This window comes from Vicia villosa, unplaced genomic scaffold, assembly GCF_029867415.1.
Source record: "Vicia villosa cultivar HV-30 ecotype Madison, WI unplaced genomic scaffold, Vvil1.0 ctg.001848F_1_1, whole genome shotgun sequence".
Classification (NCBI taxonomy): Eukaryota; Viridiplantae; Streptophyta; class Magnoliopsida; order Fabales; family Fabaceae; genus Vicia; species Vicia villosa.
In genome coordinates, this window is record NW_026705750.1 from 129,065 (window position 1) to 147,508 (window position 18,444).

The window sequence follows — 18,444 nt, forward strand, 5'->3', positions numbered from 1 at the left end:
CTTATGTAGCACACTTTATGATTATTTATATATTGTCACATGTAACGTTCAGTTAAATTTTTTACCCAGGCTATATAAAATTTCTGACTCCGCCACTGCATAGGATCATTGCTGGTCAAATCACAGAATGACAATGACATATACAGCATCTATACATAAAATAAGAAGTTGAGATGTAAAGTGAATTTTGGGAAGAGACATGCAAATAGAAAGAAGGCAACAAAAATGAGAATCATGAACAGAATGCACACAGCTCAGAAATGGACCCTGTAGTTGCTAAATCATATATAGCACCTAGTTAAAACATGGAAATGAGAATTGGACAAACATCATCATGCATTCACGTGATTGAAACAAGGACACTCACAACACTCACATGGGACAGGACACGACAACTACAGGTGCCAAACAAATTTTTAAAGAAGGGCATTTTTGTCGTCCAGAATCTCAGTCTCAGTTGAGTCAGTTTTCATATACATATACTCCTCCTGACAAAACAGTAATCATCATTAAACTTTTTTGTTGATAATAATACTAATTTATCCTTCATATATAATTTTGTATCTTTTGTGTTCGTTTGTTAGTTCGTGTCTATAACGATACATCTCCATTGCATGCATGCCATGCCTGAATGTCATTTCAAGTTTAAATGCAAACTATATATATATATATATATATATATATATATATATATATATATATATATATATATATGACAAAATTCAATAGACAAAAATGAGAGGACAATATTGCAAAACCAGTTGTTGAATAAAGTGCACTGAAAGTGTTGTATAGTCAGGGGGTTCACATTGCATACACACGCTGTTCAGTCAAATTTGAAACGATGGATGGATGCGACCAGACTAAACCATACAATACAATTCCATTTGAAAGAACCTCAAAAGGAAATTTTGTGTTGTGTGTGAACTACAGTCTATAACAGTAGACAGAAACATATACGATGCGACTCCATTTTAGTTTCTACTTTCCATCTTTGTTTTTAGTCAAACAGATAAATTGAATGTTTGTTCTTTCTTTAAGCTGGTTCCTCAACGTGTTTTTTAAATCAAAATAATTCAGCTTTTTTATTTTAGCCAGAGAGACAGCGTTTTTAAACATTCAGAAAAAGTCTAATTTTACATAGACAATGTCAATTTTAGAAGATTTCTCAATAGATTCTATGAATTTCTTAGCCACCACGCGAATTTTTAATTTTGTTCCCTGCTTCCTTAGATGGGCATTGGCTAATATGCATAAGGATTTTCCTTATGCACCATGCATAAGTCAATCTAAGCCATTGGATCATATTTTTAATCTAATATTGAGTATTGAGTATTGACTATTGAGTAATGAGTATTGACTATTGAGTAATGAGTATTGACTATTGAGTAATAATTATAATTTGATCTAATGATCCAATGGTCAATAATTCTCTATGCACGGTGCATAGATTTTTATCTATGCACCGTAACTGCACCCCCTTAGATGCACATTTGGAACTACATTTTTTTTAAAAAAATTGATTTTGTTCCGTAAATGCATTTACGGAAGCGTTAAAAACAAAGTATTGTATAGTTAAAATCATTTCAGCAATCTTTCCGTAGATGCATCTATGGAACATGTTGAAAACAAAGTGTTCCGTAGAAATACAGATATCAAAAAAACCACATGCATCACTATTGTGTGTGTCGGACATCATCCTGCGCCTCTTCTCTGTCTCTGGCCCCGCCTCCGCCTCTGCGTCCATCTAGCCCTCAGCTGGCTCTGTCTCTAGCATCAAGTGCCCCACTAGTCCTGGCATGATGTCTACGGTACATAAATGCCTCCTCTGCCAGCCTAATAATAACATCCACCACACGCCTCTGCTCAGATCCCTCAAGAAATAAACCATCTGCAATGGCTCACAGGCCCGTGTCAGCTATCTAACGATACTGAGGAAGAAGATCCTGAGTGTGATCTAACTCAGCCAAATGAGTCCGCGGAATCTCCTCATGGGCTGGTCTGGGCGGATCTATAGGTGCAGCGGGAAACATGTACGAGTGCGACACTCTGTAGTACCAGGTGATGTACCCCTCGACGCAGCTTCAATCACTCTTTAATCTCGTCTCCCGAGCCTCCTCTGGAACCATGTGATGTTTCCAGTCTGCAAAGACCTCATCTAACTGCTGACGGGTCATGGCGATAGGATCGGAGACAGTAGGATCGCAAGGTATCGTTTGTGCGTAGCCAAGCTGACGCATTCCGAAAGATAACGTACAATAATGGTCAAGCTGGCGGTCAACCATCCAAAATATAGTGCTATCTCATCAAACGGAACCGTCTCACGGTACTCAGCATAGCAGTCATAATGTACGTCCTCGGCAACCATGTGATCAAGTCCGCGCCTGTAAGGATTCGGCACCTGGTTCCCTATACGGGGGTCGAATGCACTGGCACGCGACATGAGTTCAATGTAGGTAGACACCTCTCCCCAGCCAATAATGTCTGGGAAGTGCTTAAAAAACACAGTTATTTTAATGTACTATCAGAAATATATAATAAGTAGAAGGGTATAAGATTATTACCACCAAAAGGGTACAGCTGCCTGCCACTGTCCTTGCCTTCAACAGGCATCCCTCTCCGAGTCTGTAGTAGTTGTACGCCAATATAGTTGCTCCCTAATTGTACTTATGTATATGTGTTGTATCTGATAAGTATGTCAGGTAGTCGACGTCTGTGTACGACGAGTTCGTGTCCACAAAGAGTTAAGTGCCTATAAAATATAGGAAGTAACATCTCACCGTCCGCTCTCTGTGTATATTCGCCTCTACCTCGTCACCAACAGCCTCCTCTTCCGCAGCAAGCTCGGCATCATATCTCCGCTACAAGAAGCCAAATCTGACGTGGGCCTCACGGGTCTTCTCCACCTCCTTAAGCGCATCATTAGGATCATCCCCCAGCTTAGCAATCAGCATCTCCATCGCTTCCTCCTTCGTCAGCCTACCGTGACCAAGGAGGGTACCCTGATAGGTAGATGCAGGAGGCATACCACATCAGCAAGAGTGATAGTAATCTCATTGTGAGGAAGATGAAATGAAGAATTCTCCGGATGCCATATCTCCGCAAATGCCATCAGCATCCCATTATGTATCGTCGCGTAGGGATCCCTCTCCTGAATTTTTTAAACAAAAACAGTTATTAATAAGCAAATAAAAAAATTGAAGAAAAAAAGAAATAAGTAATAACCAAAGAAAATTTACCACTCCCTCCCAGACACGCATGGCTGCATGATCTGCATATCTATAGGGCCCCCGAGTACCAAACAGACTCCGACATGGGATCATCCTCGCGCAGCTCTGGAGGTGGCACAACAGATCCTGCATCGACCGTCACTGGCGCCGGCACATAAGTAGAACTAGAAGAATTGTCACGACGACGTCTGCAGGGGGTGACATTTGTGAGGAACCCTTAGCATCATCCGGAGGCCACCGTGGTGTAGTAGTAGATGGGGAAGGCCCCTCAAGTGGAACGGACGTAGAAAGCCCCTCAACTGGGACAGATGGAGAAGGCCCGACTGTAGCGGGTGTATCGGTTGGAGGTGCATCTGCTACAATGGAAACTCCATCAGTGACCTGAGATACTACACGCACCCGTTCACGCTGCATGGATGTGTGTTGTGCAGTTCTCCCATGTATATCCCTATCTGGGCCGTGGGCCATAATGTCTGCATTGTGATACAAATAACACCGAGTTAGATACTATGTATTTATAAATAAACAAGAAAATAAAAATAACACTCTTCCGTATATTCATCTATGGAAGTACCTTAGTTTCAAAAAACTATAGTGCTTCTATAGATGCATCTACGGAATGCCGTAATGTTCATCTCTTCCATAGATGCATCTACGGAAGGTTCTGAAACTAAGAAACTCAACAATGGCGTAAAGCCACTGTTCAGTCACTAAAAAACTTCATTTTTGCGGCTTGATCATCCGTTTTAAACATCAAACAACACCTACATTGTCTCTAAACTATATTTCTATAACTATCCAATCATTTCTACACCTAAATATCGAATTCTAACTCAATTTTACAAATACTCTAAAATAACTCGAAAAGTTGAAAACTTACCGATTAAATAGAGTTTTGAACTTGATGGATAGTGTTGATATTTGATGTTGACAATGTCGGCCGAACTCGGGAGAAAGAAATGCGCTATTGGGGAATTTTGATTTTTGGGGTTAAGAAAGTAGTTGAGAAAGTATGAGTTGAAGAAGAGAAAAGTGAAGAATGAGGGAGAGGAAGGGTCTGGCGCGAGTTTAACATCAAATTCTTTCGTATGTGAATCTATGGAACAAAACAACGTTAAACCAAAAAAAGGGTGCTTCCAAAAATGCATCTATGAAAGCTGAAGGACATTTTTGTCAATTCGCAAGTGGGTGAGAGATCCATGGGGTATAGTGAGAAATTCTCGATTTTTATAAAGAGTGAGATTCCTACTAAACTTTGACATCTCTCATATTAGGCGTGTAGCAAACGCGTAAGTATTCGATATTTGTATGATATTTATACGACACATCAGTAAATTCTTACAAATATTAGAAAAGTTAAATAAGTGTCATCTAAAAAATAGTTTTTTCTTTGTTTAAACACTCTTTGAATTGGTGTCCAACATTCATATGACCAATGTAGTCAAGGACAGTATTTTAAATGGGATGGTTCGACTTGTGAAAGATCGTAGAATTCGGATCGTTAGCACGACACATATGATCCTACTGAAGGTAAACTGAGTAATCTCATACACACAAACACACGTAAGATCCTTACAGGTCAACTCTTCTATGTATATATAAAAGTTATAATACAAGCCAAAAACGACCAAACACTTTATTTTTACGATCTTACTTTAAAAAGTTTGATCTTGACTACACTGGCGACAAAAGCGATCTCTCTCTGATCATAGCATTCTCAAGCATACTTAGCACATAAGATCTTATGATCCAACCCTCGATATTGACTGCATTGTGTATGACATTCCTACGTGTAAGACAATTAAAACAAGTTTTCCAAAAAAAAATTTTTTTTTGCTTCAAGACAACTTATACATTTTTTTGGACAAATCTCTTACACATTTAAAAGGGTTAAACCTGTAATAACAACAATGTTATCAACACAAAATTAAAGACATCAATTTTAATTATAATATTTTTAACTTTTTTAATAATAGATGGATAAATAAATGTTAAATACTACCATATATGTAGTTGTATCGATGTTTTTATATTTTTGACATAATTAGTGTTATAGTATCCTTGTTGTGTTGTGTACCGGTGTCTATTATAGGTTTGATTAAACTTTTTCTTTGAGTTTTGTTGGTAATGATTAATCTAATATAGAATTTGTGGTGGACCTCATGAGGCATTTCATATATTAGATTAATCACTATAAACTTATGAAATGCCTCATGAGGTCCACCACAAATTCTATATTAGATTAATCATTACCAACAAAACTCAAAGAAAAAGTTTAATCAAACCTATAATAGACACCGGTACACAACACAACAAGGATACTATAACACTAACTATGTCAAAAATATAAAAACATCGATACAACTACATATATGGTAGTATTTAACATTTATTTATCCATCTATTATTAAAAAAGTTAAAAATATTATAATTAAAATTGATGTCTTTAATTTTGTGTTGATAACATTGTTGTTATTACAGGTTTAACCCTTTTAAATGTGTAAGAGATTTGTCCAAAAAAATGTATAAGTTGTCTTGAAGCAAAAAAAAATTTTTTTTTGGAAAACTTGTTTTAATTGTGTTACACGTAGGAATGTCATACACAATGCAGTCAATATCGAGGGTTGGATCATAAGATCTTATGTGCTAAGTATGCTTGAGAATGCTATGATCAGAGAGAGATCGCTTTTGTCGCCAGTGTAGTCAAGATCAAACTTTTTAAAGTAAGATCGTAAAAATAAAGTGTTTGGTCGTTTTTGGCTTGTATTATAACTTTTATATATACATAGAAGAGTTGACCTGTAAGGATCTTACGTGTGTTTGTGTGTATGAGATTACTCAGTTTACCTTCAGTAGGATCATATGTGTCGTGCTTACGATCCGAATTCTACGATCTTTCACAAGTCGAACAATCCCATTTAAAATACTGTCCTTGACTACATTGGTCATATGAATGTTGGACACCAATTCAAAGAGTGTTTAAACAAAGAAAAAACTATTTTTTAGATGACACTTATTTTTTAGATGACACTTATTTACCAATATCCATGCCCATACCCGCTTATTTTAGTGGGTAATTACTCGAGCGTATCTATTTTTTTAGGTTTTTACCCTACCTATTTTGGATATTTTTGAGGGTACCCAATAGAGATGGAGATGGGTAAAATTGTCATTCCTATAAATTATTCATGTGTATCATGAGGTAATCCATCTTTTGTATTTACACACTAAATGTAATAATATTAGGCATGTGAATGTTTATTGAACAAAAACTTGAATTAAAAAATATTTAAAAATATATAATAACTAGTCCGATACCCATGCGTCCGCACGGGTACCCGTTATGGCCGTGTTATTTTGTTCAATATAGATATTATTGCAAAGGTAAATGTCCTAAAAATAGATGTATAGAAGATAAAAATTTCTTTTCAATAGGCTGGGCCAAAGATTGAGATATTTTGATCAATAAACATCATTTTTCCATCAATATTCAATATTTCCATTAGTAACTTCATGTTCCCGTTAATATTCAATATGTTGAATTGTTGATCAGTAATTCATGTTCTCGTTAATATTGAATATTTTATTCAGTAACTTCTTGTTTCCGTTACTATCCAATATTTTGATATGTAACTTCATGTTGCTGCTAATATTTATTATTTTGTTCAGTAACTTTGTATTCCTGTTAATATTCCAAATTTGTTCCCGTTAATATTCAATATTTTTATCAGTAACTTCATGTTCCCGTTAATATTCATTATTTTAATCAGTAACTCCGTGTTCCGATTAATATTCATTATTTTGATCAATAACTCCGTGTTCCCGTTAATATTCCAAATTTGTTCCCGTTAATATTCAAAAAATTTATAAGTAACTTAATGTTTATGTTAAATATTAAAAAAAAAACAATAACTTTGTGTTCTCGTTAATATTCAATATTTTGTCAATAACTCTGTATTCCCGTTAATATTTATTATTTTGTCAATAACTCTGTGTTTCCGTTAATATTTAATTTTTTAATATATAAAAATATTTGAATAAATAATATATATATATATATATATATATATATATATATATATATATATATATATATATATATATATATATATATATATTATTTTTGTTTTGGAATGGCCTTTACAAAATATTTAAATCAACTTTTAAAAAATAATAAATTTTTCTCGTGTTTGAATTCATATATTTTTAAAATATTTTATTATTTTTAATTGTAAAATATATCATACAAATTCACACAAAATAATTATGAATTGTTTTAGTTTTAGTAGTCATAAAATAATTATGAACCATGCAACTTAATATAGTTATTAGGGTTGATCTAGTCATTTACAGCATACATAAATTAGACTTGATATAATGTGTGGATCAAGTCTAGTTTAAACATATTCAACATTAATATACAAAGGGGAACCCCAATAGTCATATGAAAATTATATGAAGATCCACCACCCGATCTTTTTCATTTCTCTTTACTATGACATCATCATTTCTTTAACTGGCAAGTGATTTTGTTTTGTTTCTATCAATTCCTATTACTTTGAGTAAACTGCACTAATTACACAACTGTTAAAAAAATATATCAATTAGATAGTTGATTTTTGTTTTGTTTTGTTTTGTTTCGTTTCTATAAATTAGATATCTGAAGAATATTTGAGTATTTTTGTTTTGTTTTGTTTCTATAAATTTTACCTTTTTAAGTCAAATATATATATAATGGGCACTTATTTAAAAGCAATATATCAGACCAAAAATACACATCCCATATCTATTAGATAATATATCGATTTCTGTTCATTTTGGTTAAATTGGAATATAAACTAATATAAAATTATGAAACAGTGTATTTGTGTGCAAGTTGCACAGTGCAAGTCGCCCCCAACATTGTCGCGGAGTATGTAATTTTGCAAGTTCCGGTGCCATCAGCGGAAAACATCATTAGAGGCTTTGAAGAATTTCTATTATGAGGCAAAGTAGGCATTGAAATAGAATCTCCAAGAGTATGAGTTGAGGGGGTTAACAGTGCTGAACTTACGAACGTAACCGTATAGTGCCGAGTTATACCGATCCTGAATTTTAAGAGATAACAATCGACAAAGATGGTGGTGAGCTTTTACTGCAACATAACACAAACTAATGCTTCGAGACACAAGTATAGCAATTTCATTATCTCTACTTAGACAGTTATCCATTGATAGTACAAACAGACTTAAGTTTCACAACACACTTAAAAGTGTTTTTCCAAGTGTAAGATCATGAACTGCAATGCCATTATGTTCTTGGAGTAGCTTCTTCAATGGTGCTCTTGCCCGCTTCTTTTCCAACAGCAGAACCTCTCTCCTTATCATCACCCTCATCTTTTTTAGGCTTCGACACTTCTTGCCCTATACAATTTGCAAGCAATATGACCATAAAATTCTAGAGGATTACAACTTGAGGTGCTAAACAACAGGAGAAATGTCAAATTCTTAATTTTGGATATATAGTTTAATTTTGATGCATTATCACTGTAAAATCTTGTACTATTACTTAATCATGAATTGCTGGATCACACATTTTGTACAGCATACTTACCTTCATCATCACCCATTGCATTGTCGTCATCCATCCCACCAAATTGTTGCAGCACAAAAAACAATTAGGATAAAACAACATTAATAAGAGGGTTAAAACTCAAAACCACATGAACGCGATACATACTTAGAAATCCATCCCTCCCAAGTCCAGTTCACCGGAACCTAATAAACAAACAGACAAACAGTAGATACATCAGACCACGAAAAAAAGAAACTCACCAACTGGTTTGAAGGTGATGCAAGAGTCCTGGTGCCATTAGTGCCAAACATCATTAGGGTGCAACCTTAAGAATAAAGACATTAACAGAATCTGTGCAAAAGGACCACAAGGGTAATTTCACACAAATAAAGAGTTACATGGCCATGAAACAACTATTCATGCAAGGTATGAATCAATTGCTGAAATTATCATCAGTGCCTTGTTATCTGAGAGAGAAGAATTAAAATATAAAAGAGAGTATGTGTGTGTATGTATAACATCTTTATTATAGGGCAATAACAATATAAGAAGGTGGACAATCCACAAGATGCCAAAGTAGATACCACAAGACAATCAAATAAATGGATATAATAAATATACCTGAAAATTGGTGCATATCAGAATGATCCAGGGACATGGATTTGCTGACACTGAAGTAGGCAGCGATAGAAAATTGACACCAAGATCCTCCATACGTGTCACTAACGACGACACATGATACTGTAATATCTGCATTTCTGTGAATGTCACTCTGTTTATAAATGCATAAGCCCCTCTGTGGCTGACCTGCTCACCCTGCATTACAAGTTTCGTCGTGCGTTATGAGATAAGCAAGCAAAAGAGTAAACACAACAAATGTATCAGCAGCCACTAAACAATTCTTTTGATTTCTGAGTTGTTTAGATTGCAAGTAGAAAGTGAATAACTGAATCTAAAGGAGCATAACACCATGCAGGAGCATATTTTTTAAAAGGCCCTTTATACAGAGGTTTCACGGTACAAGCCTGCAGGACTTAGATAAAAGGAAATAAGTGTTTGTAATTACTGCAAACCATAAAAAGTGATTCATTCAAATTTTGGTAGAAAAAAGCATCTAGGAGAAATTAGCAACACACTTAAGATCTCCTCCAAGCTGGCTTCTTATACACATGGTTAATTTCGAGCACCATTTTGTCAATATATCCCACGGCATTACAAGGAGGGTCAAGTTTCCCTCAGACACCACAGGACACCTAAAATCGACTGAGCAAAAAATTAGAGAGTTGAAAAAAGAGGGAAAAATATTCCCATTTCATGTTCAAGTATGCATAGGGAGAAAAAAAATGACAGGAACTGAAGCTTACAGTGAAAGTTGTGTCGTTATATATGCTGTCTGGATTATGGACAATGAATGGCCAGTCTAGAACATGTATTCCATAAAGTAAAGCCATGTAAACTATAACTATGCATGCCGCTACCAGCCTGAAATTGTAATCGACAGAATACGCAAGAAAAGCAGATTAAAATCGCCATCAACCAAAAACATGCCATTAGATACTAACCAATGTGAATAGTACAAATTAAAGATCGAGAGGTTTGTGAGTTCTGGATTGTCTCTGGCTTGTCTAGTTCTTGAAATTATCTCCACGAGCACTACATTGTCTTTTGCCACCAATGCTCATAATCACATGAAAATTCAAAACCTGCAAAACAAACTTGATAGCCCATCATTTCAGGGGAAGTCATTCAACTCAATTTATGTTCATCCAAGTCCAAAACTGTTTCAACAGCAAAACATTCATGCTGTTCATAATTAATATCCAATCCAATCATACAGTCCAAAACCATAGTTGCACAAAAATGTAGCATTCAAACACAACCCAAATAGTGATGCACATATCAACCTAATTCCAAATTGTAAACAATCAATCAAGAAACTCACAAGCACACGTGAAATACTTAGTCAGCCTTGCACTCGGGGCAGCGTCACTCCCGACTATGGCCAGCCTCATCACCAAACCTGTACATACATATTCTACAGTCAATACTTCCTGTCGAAAACAATACACTCTTATGGACATTCAATTCAATTTCATAACAGAAACTTAGAAGTGATAACTAACCTTTTAACAGAATTTGATATTACCATTTATCTCCAACTAACTGAGTCAGATCCATGGTTGAGATTCACTCAGATGCAACAAACTTCTTCAAGCTTGCATCAACTATATAAGTCTTCAATCTCCTTCAATCAATCTCATTCTTCAAATACACCAGAAGAATGACCTAATCACCATAGCCATCACACTCCATTCTCCTCTTCACCACAGCATCACATCTTCATCATCACCATAATCTCCACAAAATAACTTAAAACTCTAACCAGTTGCTAAAAATTAGAGCAGCAATCACTACCTTCCTTAATAAATAACCTCTTAATAATAACCATGTAACAATTGCCATGTATTTGTAAAATATAAGGCATACCAACATAACATGGTTAAACAACAAAAATGCAAAAGAGCAGAAATCGTATTTCATCAATGATAATCTGCAGTTGAATACTCTAGTTAGAATAACATATTTTCTACAAGTCTGAAAATCGCTAAAGCCTTTACCTGTGGATCGGGATTTGCAACAGATGCATAATCTACAATGCAGTCCCTAATCTTTGATATAAATAACAAAACCATGTAGGAGTTACAAACTCTTCATTCCACTCTTCATTACATAACCATAACCGATGCTGAAGCTGAATGGAAAGAAGCATATAAAGTCCTCATTAAGTTCTGCTTGTAACATATAATAATGGAGCATAGAAGCTGCATGGACAAACCGAACTTAATGCCAATTATATGAGACATCAATGGTGGAATATGGAACAACATACCTTCATTAATCATCAAAATTACACATGGCGCATCAAGAAGAAACAAATTCTGCTCTAAGACTAAGCCACTTGGCAGCACCACATAGAAAGTTCAAAAAGATAGAACTTTCTTATATTATAGATTTAGTAAAGCGAAATTACACTCATATTCTCTAATGTCTATTAAAATGACATTGGTATTTTGTCTAATTTTAAAATATGCACTAACTTCATCAGAGATATATTAAACTGCATTGTTATTTCTGATGGGAAATTAAGACACAATAATTGAGCAATACGCAGCGGATATAAAATTCCTCATACTTGTAAGAGTCTTGAGGATCAACAAAAAATATAAGACGGTAAAATAAATGCACAAAAGAACACCAATATTTTTAACGTGGAAAACCCCTCAATTTGAGAGTAAAAACCACGAGTCGTCCAGACCAAAGAAATATCTCCACTATAATCAATTGAATGTACAAGAGAGTCTTAAAGTGATTCACAAACAAGTGTTAACAACCGCAAATTACAAAGCACAATTAACTTACAAATAAAAATCAAAAAGCTGAAAAATAACCCAAATCTGCATCTCCAATGCGATGCCCATATCTCTCATCTCATACCTTATTTTCAAATTCTGAACGGCCCAAAGTTAGAAATATGAGTTGCGAACATGCCCATAAAATTTCAGTTCGATCCAATGGTTAACAAATCGTGAATCGTCGATTTAATGAGACTGGTGCAGAAAAAACGGGAATGAGTTTCTCTCATATTTTCTCTTTTTTGAATCCTTATTTTTCTCTATCTCTCTTAACCCTAAATTAACACTCTCTACTTAAATAGTTGAGACAAATGGGCTATTGATATTTGGATTTTTCTCCACATAGGAAAGGAACCCAAACCCAACAATTTCTCCTCCCACTCCTTCCAAGTCTTCTTCAACAGACTTTGACATGAATTGGCCGGCAGTTGGAGAGCCTTATCACTATATAGTTTATGTTTTTAGGAATTTTGACATCCAAGTCTTCTAATTTTCATTAGGCAGATATTTCACTGTAAAAGGTACTAATTGTTCACATTGAGTGATTAGTACATCATTTGTATTCACGTATTCAAAATTCTCTTTTGTACTTAGATAAGTTGAAGTTAATACTGTCGTTATTTTCATTCAAAAGTTTTTCCTATTTAAATTTTTCCGCTTTCAACTTCTTGCACTTTAGTGAGAGTCGAAAACCATAAATATATATGACATTTACCTACGATTTTTTGTTGCTAACTAAAAGATTCCGTTAATATAAATAAACTCAAAGGTTAATATAAATAAACTCAAAGAAGATAAATGCATATTTTAAAACTAAAGAGAAGTGCGGTGTCATTTTAGTGGGACCTCAATCCAAATAAATTATAAAAAACACACAACCTCACCAAATTGTTTTGTAAAAATGAATTTAAAAAAACAAACACACACACGCGACCTCACAAGAATCATAAAATATAATAAAGCAAGATGAATTTTTTGGCAAGTTTGCTATTTGTCAAATTTTTAGACTCCATGCTCTTTTTATGTTTGCTATTAGTAGAAAGTTTCTTTAATTAATTATAATTATTTTTTAATCTTTAATTAATTATTTCATTAATTTCTAATTACTTATAATGATAAAATATACTACCATCTAGGACAACTCAATAGTCACATTGAAAGATGTAAAGTTATTGGAATCAATTGGAAATCCAAAAAATCATTTGGGAGAAGCGTAAAACATATGAAAGTTCATCTAAAAATTCATGTTGATCCTTATCCAATCTTCAAAAGTATTTTCTCCAAATCACTACCAAAATACCTACATTTCCTCTTCATTACACACACCGAAAATCACCACCAAAATACCTACACCTCTGCCACACCTTCACGCTAAACAAACTATGTCAACACACTCAACCAATATAAAACAACAACAACAATATTCATTCATCTCAGATCGCTACAGAAAAGAAGAAGAAATATAAGTTCATATCTGCAGTCAAAGCCACGCGAAGAAGAAGATTCAAAGTAAATAGAGCATACATAACTTTTATTTTTGGTCTGTATTTTTTTATTTATGCTTTTGGATTTCTACAAAATCTTGCATTTGTAACCTTGAACATTTGAGATCTAAATTGGGGATCAAGGGTTTGATTGGGGGTTTGAGTAATTTGTTGTGTTTGATGTTTGAATCTGTGAGTGAGACCTAGAGAGATTGAGAGAAATTTTTTATTTGTGTTATTTTGTTTTCTCTAAAGAGTAATGGAGAAACTGAGGAATAGAAAAGAGAGAAAACAATGGGATGAGAGGCGTGTGTTTTTTCTCAGAAAAAGAGAGTATTGATTCAACCTAATTTTTTGTTTTATTTAAGTTTTAATTGGTAATTTCACTAATTAATTGAAGGAGAAAGGGCAAAGTTGCTTTATTATATTTTATGATTTTCAAAATACTCAATTAGTTTATATAATAATTATTAAATAGTTAAATTATTTATATGTAGTATTAATAATTTATCCACTTATTTTTATATTATCATAGCTTTATTTATAAACCGTAAATAATTATATAGTAAATATTTTTAGCATAAATTTTTTTATCACGTTTATATTCATTTAAATATAATTATCTATCCCCTCTTTACTTCATAATTATAATAATAATATAATTTTCAAATAATTTTTATATATTATTTTTTAATTTCATATAATAAGAATGAATTAAAGATTTTACAAAGAATATAAAAACACACACGCTCTCTCTTCTATATTTCAATTTTAAAATATTTTAATTTAATTTAGAATTTACAAAAATATTTTTAAATTTTGTATAATTAATGTCACAAAATTTTAATATATTTTATTTATTTGGTGTTACAAATATTACAAAAATCACTTAAATAATATAATTTCTTAGGATTTTATGTGTTTAATGGTTTTTATAACGTGATTAAAGTAAATCTCGTTTTTATAAACTTCTATATTTACTGCATAATAATACTAATAAGATGACTTTAAAATACATTTTCATATTTTTTTTAATTTTATGTAATAAGAATGAATTAAATATTTTACAAAGAATATAAAAACTTTCTCTCTTCTATATTTCAAGTTCAAAATATTTAAATTTAATTTACAATCTATAAAACCTTTTAAATTTTTTTATAATTAATCTCATAAAATTTTAATATATTTTATTTATTTGGTGTCACAAACATTACACAAATCACTTAAATAATGGAATTTTTTATGATTTTATGCTTTTAATAGCTTTTATAACGTGAGTAAAATTGATTTCAAAAACCTATAAATATATAAGTTTTCTAACTTAAAATTGATTTCAAATAGATTATTTTTTAGAGAAGGTCATCTTTAAATTGAGATCTTATTTATTTTATATCAAGCAATTTTAAAAAAGATTTTTGTTTTAATTTCTTAATTGATATTATATTTTTAAAGACTAAATGATTTTTTTTAATAACTTACAAAAAAATTAACAAATTCTACTCTTTTTAAATTAGCATCATAATTTTAAAATTAAAAAATTATTTTATAGTTAAATAAATTAAATTTTTAAATAATAAAGATATTTTTATAAACAAAATATAGTTTATTATTGATAAAAAATATTTTTTGTGCAACTAATAACAAAGACACATTATAACGTTAATATAACTTTATTTATAAATTATAAATAATTATAAAATATATTTTTTAGTATAAGAAATTTTATCCCGTGTCTCGCACGGGGTAGAGACACTAGTGTTTTGTAAAAATGAATTAAAACCATTTCACCAAAACTTCAATCCAATGATTACATGTAAAATTAAAGCAGCAATTCCACACTTGCATAAAGAAAACCATTCAAACCACCCTGAATCAGGAATCTGTCCCTTACTTGTTTACTGGGACCACCCACATGTATTATTAGTCCTTGTAGGAAGGACTAGCCACTAGAAATCATTTTCAATTTTCGTCCAAATATATGCGTGTGTGTCACTGTCTCACCCTGTCTGTATATAAAATAGTAGTATTAACTATAGCCTATGGCTATACCTATAGGTATGCTTCAAAGCGAAAACAGTTTTCCTACATCATAAAAAAGCACTGAGATAAAATTTGCTACTGCATTTTGGTGTTGGGACTCAACTGAAGTTAATTAGTGTACATCCAATACGTTAAATAGTGTGAAAAAGTAACACCAGCATCTTCTTTTGTCTCATACAAGATTAGCACTTTACTATCAACATCGTTGTAATTTATATGTTTTTTTTTTAACTTTATCATGAACCCTTCAACTAGAGCAGTAATGTTAACCATATAATTTACTGTTACTGTATCAATATATGCATATTGATGCACGTTATTATGATTATGAATTATGATGTTTCACTGCTTTTTTAGTTTTTATGACAAATATAATTGAATTTTATTTTAAATAGTAAAAGTTAGTTTAATAAAAAAAACTAACTTTTATTTAATAGTTAATAAATTAATTTAAATTTGTGATTAAAAAATGGAATATAAATTACTTACTTTAATTTAAGTATGATTTATTTCAGGTTTTTAAACAAATATTTTTGATAGTTTAATTGTAATTGTGTAAAAATATTTTCAAAAACAATTTTTATTTTAAAATAAAATAACTGTTTTAGTTAACATTTAATTATCACATGTGCGTGTGTGTGGTCTAGCGCTGAAACGCTTGCGTCCTGAGAGTATGTTTTCTCTCAAGGTCTCAGGTTCGAATCCCGCTAAATATAAATTGCTTATTAAAAAAAATTTAATTATCACTATTATATAATTTATAAATATAATAATAATAATAAATATATAATAAGAAGAAGACTTAATGTAAAAGCAGTAAAATCTACAAAATAAAAGATAAAATAATGGTTTGAAGCAATTTTGAAGAGAAAATTTATTTGATCTTACGATAAATCAAGTCCGGTCTAATTTAATTTTAAACGACTAATTTAAACATGTATTTAAAACATATGACGTTATTTAATATTTGGTTTTATATAAGTTTTAATTTTTTTAAAGGTTTATAATTTTTATTTGTATTTTGTTTAAATTTAAATATTTTTACATTACATAATAGTGATACAAGTAATTATATAAAAAATATGCTTATAAAAAAATGTAAAATGAAAATTTTAAAATGATTTTTTTATAAAAATAAGTATAACGGTCCAATTTACTTTAACTAATTTTTGTTTAGAGAAAACAGTCCAATAATAGTTTGGTACGATTTGATTTTTCCACTAAACCGTATCATAAATAATCCTACTATCAACTATTAAATTCCAAAAAAATATAGAGAGAACAACCGAATCATTTTAGATAAACACAGTATTGAGACTTTGAAGAAAATCATAAAATAGTTAGATTATCAAATTGGACAATATTTAAACAAAAGTGCAAATGTGTTAAGTATGAATATGATTGTAAATTGAATAGAATATTATTAAGTTTTACATATGAAAGAGAACGTATTCAACTTGTAAGTGTTTACAAGGCAGAGGCAGTATTTTTAGGCTATGCCTGAAACGGAATAGAGATTCACAAACAGAGTAGGCGATTATGAAAAACACATGTGTTGTCATTGTATGATTGGCTGACTCGATTGGAATGGGCCTTGTCTTATGAATTATGGCTTAAAGGAGTGGTAAAATGAACAAATGAGGGGAATGAATGTTAGAAAATGGAGGGCATAAGCATGTGTGTTTACACATACTTATCTGTGACACAGGCAGATACGTTGATAGTGTTGAAATTAAACTCAAATCTTTGAGTAAGTTTTAATCATTACACAATGATAACGAAGGAAATAAGAAAGAAAAATTGAGTTGTGAAGAATTAGGGTTTACAAAATTAAAGGAAGAAGATGATAATTTTCTGGAGATCTCGATCCACAAACTGTGGAAAATCTCTTATTCACTTGCAACTGTAAATTTTGTAAATACACAACTTGTTAAAAAATGGGGGTTATTCTCTCTATTTATAGTTTTAGATTTGCTTTCTCCCTAAGCTAAAGCCCAAAACATAAAAGCCCAAAATACTTATTTTAGATCCAAGTCGGAATACTGTGTGAAGCTAACTGATTCGACACTTCGACAACTACATATAACTCGATAGACTAAGCTTTTCATTACACATTGTGTCAAACAACATGCTGCTTCGACACAAGAAATTACAATTTAACGCACCACCTAATTCATTGTGTCTAAACTATCTACATTTATCATAGCTCTTAGTCTTATGAACACTTCGACTTGCACTCCTTCGTCATGATGTCTACAATCCGATTCTCAGTTCTGCATTGTTCCATGATCATCTTCCCTTTAGCTACCTGCTCTCGAAGATAATGGAACCACATTTCGATATGCTTGCTTCTGCCATGTGCTAGTGGGTTCTTCGCCAGATTGATAGCTGACATGCTGTCGATCTTCATGGTGATTTCTCCATGATCTTCTCCTGTAATCTCTTCGACCAAATTCACCGTCCACGTTGTTTGACATGCACAAAGAGAAGCAACTATGTAGTCTCCTTCACACGACGATAGTGCCACTTCTGGTTCTTTTCTCGAACTTCAAACAACTGCTGCACCATCTAGTATAAACACATAACCAGCTGTGAAATTTCGATCCTCTGTTGAAAAAAAATCACGTGACAAGATATTAAATTTCAACCGTTTATTTTAATTAAACGCTCACTCTCATATAAAATTACTCTATATATATATATATATATATATATATATATATA